General features: G+C 43.6%; 1 pseudogene; it reads right to left on the bottom strand.

Moving 5' to 3' along the window:
• LOC120519793 overlaps window positions 1–7,273 on the bottom strand; it is a 43,672-nt pseudogene extending 36,399 nt beyond the window's left edge.
• Window positions 7,274–7,829: the final 556 nt, after the last annotated feature.

The following is a 7,829-nucleotide window of genomic DNA, read 5'->3' on the forward strand; positions in this document are numbered from 1 at the left end:
CAATGTTTTTTCACAAACTGAAGTTAGTCGCCATAATCAACTTTTTTCTAATTTTCCATTACAGTCAGTCCCCGGGTTATGTACGAGATAGGGACTGTAGGTTTGTACCTAAGTTGAATTTGTCAGAACAGGTCCATTATTTTAATAAATGCTACTAGCCAACCCGTGCGTACCATACTACATAATCAGGCCGTTTTTAATGATTTTAAGCACAGGGAGAAAATTAACATTTGAAAAATCGGTAATGTAATAAATCAGCAAGAAAAGCAACATTGTAACAATGCACGGAACGAACCAACACACAATCGTTCGTCACTGAAAACTGGCGGACTGTCCTTGCGCCTTCTCCTGCCAGACGGAGGGATGGGGGAGCACGGAGCGGAGTCTGGAACGGGAGGAGAGGAGAAGGACGTCCATTCAGCTCCGTCCATCATGCTAGTCTGCTGATTTCATTCAGTATGCACTGCCCGCCATGTGCCCACCTCCAACTCGTCACTTGAGTCGTTGTCGACTTTACACAGTCCAGATGTACCTGTGACTGACGTAGACTTTTCATTGCTCTGTGCGGTTTTGGCTGCTTTTCTATATATAATCCACCAAGACACCCGACCACGGTAGTAGCGAGGTGGGAAGGGGGTGTGTACAAAGGGTTGGGACGCAACCAGTGGGAGCGTATGAGTCACACTTAGTGGGAATTCCATGGTTTGCAGCCCGAATGGGGTTCAATGGCTTACCCACGCCGGGCAGACACGCGCTCAATGTCATGCATAATTATTTATTGAATGCTAAACACTTCTGGAAAGACACGGATGTCTAAAACGGGTTGGTGTGAGAATACAACAGTAAGTGAATGAAAAGATGGAACTCTGGAGAGAGCAAAATACAACACAATAGTGAACCCGCAGCATAACAAACGCCGCGTGGCTCAGACGTGCATGTGGACTCTTACCACAGACGAAAGTGACTAACTTGGTGGTCAGTAAGTTTTTGCGTCTGGGCGAATGGGCAGGCAGTTTGAATGCCTAGAGAGCGAGGGTAGACGCGGCCGTGAAAAGGACTGTTGGTGGGCAGGGAAACGTCTTCCGTGTTCCTGCAGGAGCATCTAAGAAGACGCATGTTTGTCGCGGTGCGAATTGCTGAATTGCTATATGTAGCGTGTAAAACAGTTTGCTATGGTGCATGCAGTCATGCGTCGTAACCGAAAACTCGTTTTTTAAAGACTGCTTACTTCATTGTGCTTTAACCTCAGTTGTAAAGGATTGTTTTAAGGATCCCATGGGATAGCACTCGCAAACCGCTTCACACGCTGCATATGGCGATTCACCTCCACGAAACATGCCTCTCTATGAACAGTCAACATAGCTCAAGGTGCATGACATTAACCTGACCTGCACTGCATGTGGCCTCTACGACAGACGAATATAAATGACGCCATTTTTTCTATGTCCTCGCGTCCGAGTTGGTGAACGTGGCCCTGCGAGTTGTCGTCGTGATCCATTGGTTTTGAGTTGGTGGGCGTGGCTCCTTCCTGCGGCCATAGGTGTCTCACTTGTCGGCGCTTAGTGAATTCACGCCTTCCGCGTGCTTTTCATGGTTGTCTTGCCTTCCATGGGTGTCTTGCCTTAGTGAATTATATATATAGATTGTTGACCACTGTAATCAAGTGCTCTGCCAATGAATGATGGAGTTTTACCTCTCTCTGACCTTTTATTATTTCTACTTTATTTTCAATGGTGATGGTTTTCCTCTTATTTACTGTATCACCAGCACTTGCATCAGATTTGTGTTTCAGAGACATTGTTGAAGGGTGAAGACAAAAGGTTAAGATGAGCTCTTCTGCACAGCACTGTACACGCTATCACAGCAGGAAGGCACCTGTTGTCAACACGTCTCGTGTACTAACAAGAGACAACTTCCTGCTATGTGTGTAACAGTACAAGCAGGCTTGCTAATGAGAATGAATGGGGTGGCGAGGGCAGTTCACTACCCGCCCACCACAAAATCACCTCCACTACAGTATGCTGCCTGCAGCATCCACCCAGTGAGAAGAACAAGGTGCGCCAAAGGTGGGTAGTGAATTGCTCACCACTGCCCCCATTCAACAGGCAGCCACCCTACAATGCTACCCCCGCTTGCCCCGTTCACCCTCAATGGCCTCCGCTCATCCTCAACCAGGTCACCGCTTGCAGCATTACCAGCCACCCACCGAGAATGAACAGGGCAGCCAAGTGTGGTGGGCGGGCAGTGAACGCCCCTCCACTCCATCCAGCCTGCGCCCAATCAAGAGCAGTAGCTGCAGTGGCGTAGTGGGCGGGCAGCGAACTGCCCCATCAAGCCTCCGTTTTGCACACGAGCGATAGCTGTGGCCCCAGTGACTATGGAGCACAGGTCACCGCTTGCCGGGAGCCGCCTGAGGGACACTACACTGCACAAGCAGTGAAATCGCCCCTCCAGCCACCGCTGCAGCGTTCCCAGGCGAAGATGACAGAGCGGCAGTTACTAAGGCTCATGCGTCACAGCTGAGGCCCGCTTGTAAGTCGTAGGTCGGATGTCCGTAGCCAGGGGACTACCTGTATATGCTCAATACAGTTTCTTATCTAGAAAAAATATTTTGGAGTACTTCAAATTTTCATTGTGGCTGGTTCTTCTAGCCTGTTACTGGGTTACTTGGTCAGACCTTTTGACCTTACAGTATTCTATGTATACTGGATCCATGCTCGGCCAGGACGCCCCTTTGTCACTAGATCTGGGGGAGCAGCCATGGGAGCCACGCTACATCCCTCGGAACCTTTGTTGGCAGCTCCCCTGGGTTGCGTTGGGGCCACTTTCGTGGAACAGCGGAGCTTATCTTGGTTGGGCTCCATGGCCTCTGCCAGGGGAGCTGCATAGAGCTGCACGGCTTAACGAGCCCGTCTGGGCGGGGCAGCCAAACCCAGAAGTGCTGCCAGAAGTAGGTCAACGAGCACCTACAGCACTTCCGGGTGGGCTATAAAAGGAGCCTGCAGCCACTACTCAGGGTGCCAGAGTTGGGAGGAGGTGGACGAAGCTGCCCTGGGAGGAGTGGAAGACAAAGAGTGTGATTTGGGGTGATTTTTCTTTGTGTGTATTTTGGGACTGTATTAGGGCTGGTGGGACACGGGGAAGGCATGTCTCACGGCTGAAGAAAGAAATTAAAAGTTCTTTTTGTTTGTGTTTACACGTGCCTCCATTGTCAGTCTACGTGGGACAGCGCCAACCAAGCCACTATCACAATACATACTTTTGCTCATGTTTATACATGTGCAACCTGAATTTTTCAGCTTGGCCTTGAGGGTTTCCCTTCTAAGCGACCCACTAGTTAATAATTTGTGATGCAATTTAAACTGTGTTTTAATTTGTACATTTTAGAGTAGTCCTTATGATTAGCATGGGTCACCTCAATTACACTTATGTAAAATCAAGTTTATAGGGCCATTATTGTCATGCAATTTAGCACCCATTGAATAAAAATAATGCATTTATGATAAATATCCTAACACAGAGTCACAGGGATCTGCTGGAGCCAATCCTAGCCAGCCCAGGGTGCATGGCAGGAACAAATCCCGGGCAGGCACCAGCCCACCGTAAGGCACACACCCACACACCAAGCACAAACTAGGGACAATTTAGGATCGCCAATGCACCTAACCTGCATGTCTTTGGACTGTGGGAGGAAACCAGAGCACCCGAAGGAAACCCACGCAACCACGGGAGAATATGCAACTCCACGCAGGGAGGACCTGGGAAGCGAACCGAGATCTCCCTACTGCGAGGTAGCAGCGCTACCACTGTGCCACCCAATTTATGAATATCCATTTGCATTTCTGCTTTGAGTGTTAAGAATTTAATGTTGGTGTTGATACATCTTTTAATACAATCATTTGGTGATTGTACATTATAACAATATGTTGATAGATCTTTATTTTCTGTGATTTCTTAATATTATTTGGCTGACATTTTATAGTCACATTTTCTACAGTCCTATCTCTTTCTGTCTCACTTACACTCACACTCTTTCTTATACATGCAGCCTATGCATGGCTTCTCAGTATGGCTCTGCCCTTTCTGACAGTGCCTTTCTAATCGTCTGTATGGCCCCACCAGAATTTTCATGCCTGGAATTAAACTATAGGTGCAGAGGTGCCATTCAACTTTTAATTTCATGGAGAAAAATAAACAGAGAAAGAAAGGTCAGGCTTTGTGTGGTATTGGAAGAAATATAAAGGTGAATATTATCAGTATAATAATGAAAAAGAAGGCTATGGTGATGCATAATTAAAGATAGATGAAGGGGGTAAGTGATGCAGAGAAAGGGGTCTAGTACTGAACCCTGAGGTAAGGTTTGACCGAAACCATGAATAAGTAACAACAGTAATTCCTAAAGAAGAATGACATTCCAATAGTATTTTGTGAAAAATGGTGTAGAATGCTGAAACAAGATCCGAAATATAAGAATGTTTAGTAATCCAGAATCAGCAGCACAAAGCTCATTTGTGACTGTTAACAGAGTTGTTTCAGTACTAGGTTTAGAAAGAAAGAAAAGGTACAAAATATAAATTGGTGATGAAATGATCATAAAGCTGGTAAAGATCAAATTGTTCTAAATTCCAGGCAAGACAGGGGAGCATTGGACATAGGGTGGAAGCTGCAGAAAGCTTTGTGATTACTATATGTAGGTTTGGTAACAAGGTTAACAGCTGTAAATTAGCACAGTCTGGAATAATACCAGAGGAATGGGAAATGTTAGTGACAACAGTGAAGGAAAAGCAAGAGGCAGTGAGTCAGCATTGACTTAAACTGTGGGAATAGGTTCAAGGTGACAAATGGATAGGTTAGATTTATCGACCAGTTCAGATACTAAAAGATGATTAACTGGAGAAAAATCTGAGAAACTGGGTATGTTGTGATATACGAGATAGTATTCACCTATAATGAGGATGCTTGTAAAGGTGTGGCGCCCAGGTGTTGGTAAATAGTAATGGATTCGAAATGGAAAATTTTTCAAAAAGAATAAAAATATTGGAAGAAGCTTAAAGACAATAGTTTTGAACCTGTAAAATATACAAATTGGGTTACCCTGTTCACCACTTATCATGATGAAACAATATGTACATCTTTTAGGAGACAGAGATTCGTGAGATTTTTGGGATTTTGAAAGAAAATAAAATTAATGTTTTATCTTAGTTAACTGAACCAAAATAGTGTGATGGACAGCCAGGGATCTTGCCCGGACGGGATGCCCTTTTTAGGAGAAGACCGGGGGAATGGGCATACTGCCAGGAAAACCTCCCCTGGGACACGAGAGGGCAGCCCCCTTGGTTTACATCGGGGCCACGGAATTGGAGCTTAGAAGCTCAACCCGGTTGGGTCCGTGGCTACGACCAGGGGCACCTGGACAGCTCCAGAGTCTGGTCATGCAGAAGAGGAGCGGGGTTCTGGCGCAGCACTTCTGCCACACCCGGGAGTGCTGCTGGATGTTAATCAAGGGGCACCTGGAGCACTTTCGGTGCACTACAAAGGAGCCGTCCTCACTCGACTCAGGAGCCAGAGTCGGGAGGAATAGGACAAAGCTTGGGAAGAAAGGAGTAGAGGAGGGTCGGAAAGGAAGAGAAGGACTGAGTACTGTTGAAGCACTGTGTTGTGTGCAGGACCGTATTGAATAGACGCGGTGTGTTTTGGACATACGATGTCTGTCTGTCTGTGCCGGGGGCCCCGTCTACAATGTTAAAAGTAAAAGTTCTCTGATTAAAAGCATAAAATTCAAGTGGAATAAAATTAAAAGGAGCAGAATCAAAGGATCGCACCAGATTAAGTGTGTGTCCTTTCCTGTGGGCAGGAAAAGCAGATGTGCCAAGTAATAACACAACATTGTAAGAAGTAAGTAGAAGAGAAATGTCAGTTTCAATGACACCCATGTTTATTACAATCACCAAGATAATATGGAGGGGTGGCAGTAACCTAAGTAAAAAAAGATGACACTTTAGTACTAAACTCATTAAACTTGTACCAAAATGTTAGGTGCTCACATTACAGTAATCCCTCCTCGATCGCAGGGGTTGCATTCCAGAACCCCCCGCGATAGGTGAAAATCCGCGAAGTAGAAACCATATGTTTGTATGGTTATTTTTATATATTGTAAGCCCTTAGAAACTCTCCCACACTGTTTATAAATATTCTCCGCACAGTTATACAGTATATGCAAATATTTGTATATTCATTCCTATTATTTCTTTTTCAACATATTTTGAAATGGAATGTAATAATCACAAACCTTGGAAAAAATAACTTTGTTTACATTGTTTACTGTTACTCTGCTTGAGGATTAGACACAATTAAAGAAATATTTACAATGAGCAGTGAAATGTGTGTGAGTGCAGTGACAGACTTGTGTCCCAAAGGAGGCTGGTTGAGAGGGGAGGCCAAATGTCATTTATTAAGTTGCTTTCCAAGTATGCATAGTAGTTACTGCAAGTATGGCAGTATGAGTGTGAGTCAAGTGTTTTAGAAGCTTTTTGCACCTCAAAATGTCTCAAGGGTTGTCTTTGTCTTTGGAAACCACTGGCTTGACAACCATATATTTGAATGACTGCTAGTAAGCTTTAATGAACAATATGTAATGAGTTTTAAGCTAAATTTTGCTCATGCTATTATCTTCTTCTACATGTCGTCCAGAGAAGTGTGCTAGAGTTTTAAGCCTTACGTAATTAGACTTATTACCACTTTCCAGGATGCAGCCAGGGTCTTGACCAGAACCAACCCAGAATCAGGATTGTTTTAAAGATTCAATACTTAAGACAAGAGGCTGCACATACACCTGAAACACCAGGCTTAAATAACTGTACTTTTATTCTAAATGTTCGGTTTTTATTCTAAACACACAGCGTTAAGTTTACAGATTTTTTATCACCATGCAGTGGTAGATGATTGCCAAATGGTTCCCATGCATGGTTTTCAAAATTAAAAAAAAATGGATATCTCTGGTGTATCCTGATAGCAATTCATACTACTGTGGTGCCAGATGATAATATGTGTTAGGAGTAGCTCACTGCTCCTCAAGTACTATGAGCAGGATTTTTCTTTTTATTTCTTCTTAATAAAACAAAAGTATTTAATACCAGGCATATCCGGCCAACACGAGACAGCACATTGGGACTGCTTCCTCCTTCCAATGACTTCTCCCGGAAGAAAAAATACAACTTATCATCATTCTTTTCAGCACTGTCTGGGATCACATGCATCTGGATGAACACAGGATCTGAAGTGATAGAAACAAGGCAAATAAAAATGTGCTCAGATAGGATGGGGCAGATAGTTAAAGCAGGAAACAAAGCAAACTTTCATTCTGCCATTTAATGCATTCCTTTTACCTTGTTTGTAGTTACACGGAAACTGAACCTAATATATGAAGGAAATCAAAGCTAGAAACTCGCCATTTACAGTTTACACAAGTTGATTAATTTGATCTCATGTCTTTGGATTCATTTATTTTGTGGATCATAACTTTTGGCAAATGTTATAGCTAGCTGGCATTAATAGTGAATTAGTAGCATACACTGGTATTAATTATGACAACTTAAGGGAAACTTAATAGTACAGAATGGACCAAGTTACACTAGTCTTTCACCATGAAAAGATGAGCTGTCTGCCAAGTTATTAAAATTGTTAAGTTAATATGCCTATAGTAGAAGCTATACATTTACAATAATGACACTGATGAAATATTGTAGTGCATTTCCAAGAAGGCATTTTGTTTTAATAAAGAATAGTTTAATGTTCAGCCTCATACCACCCACTGATTAAATATTTTTGGG

This window comes from Polypterus senegalus, unplaced genomic scaffold (assembly GCF_016835505.1).
Source record: "Polypterus senegalus isolate Bchr_013 unplaced genomic scaffold, ASM1683550v1 scaffold_5881, whole genome shotgun sequence".
In the NCBI taxonomy this organism is placed as follows: domain Eukaryota; kingdom Metazoa; phylum Chordata; class Cladistia; order Polypteriformes; family Polypteridae; genus Polypterus; species Polypterus senegalus.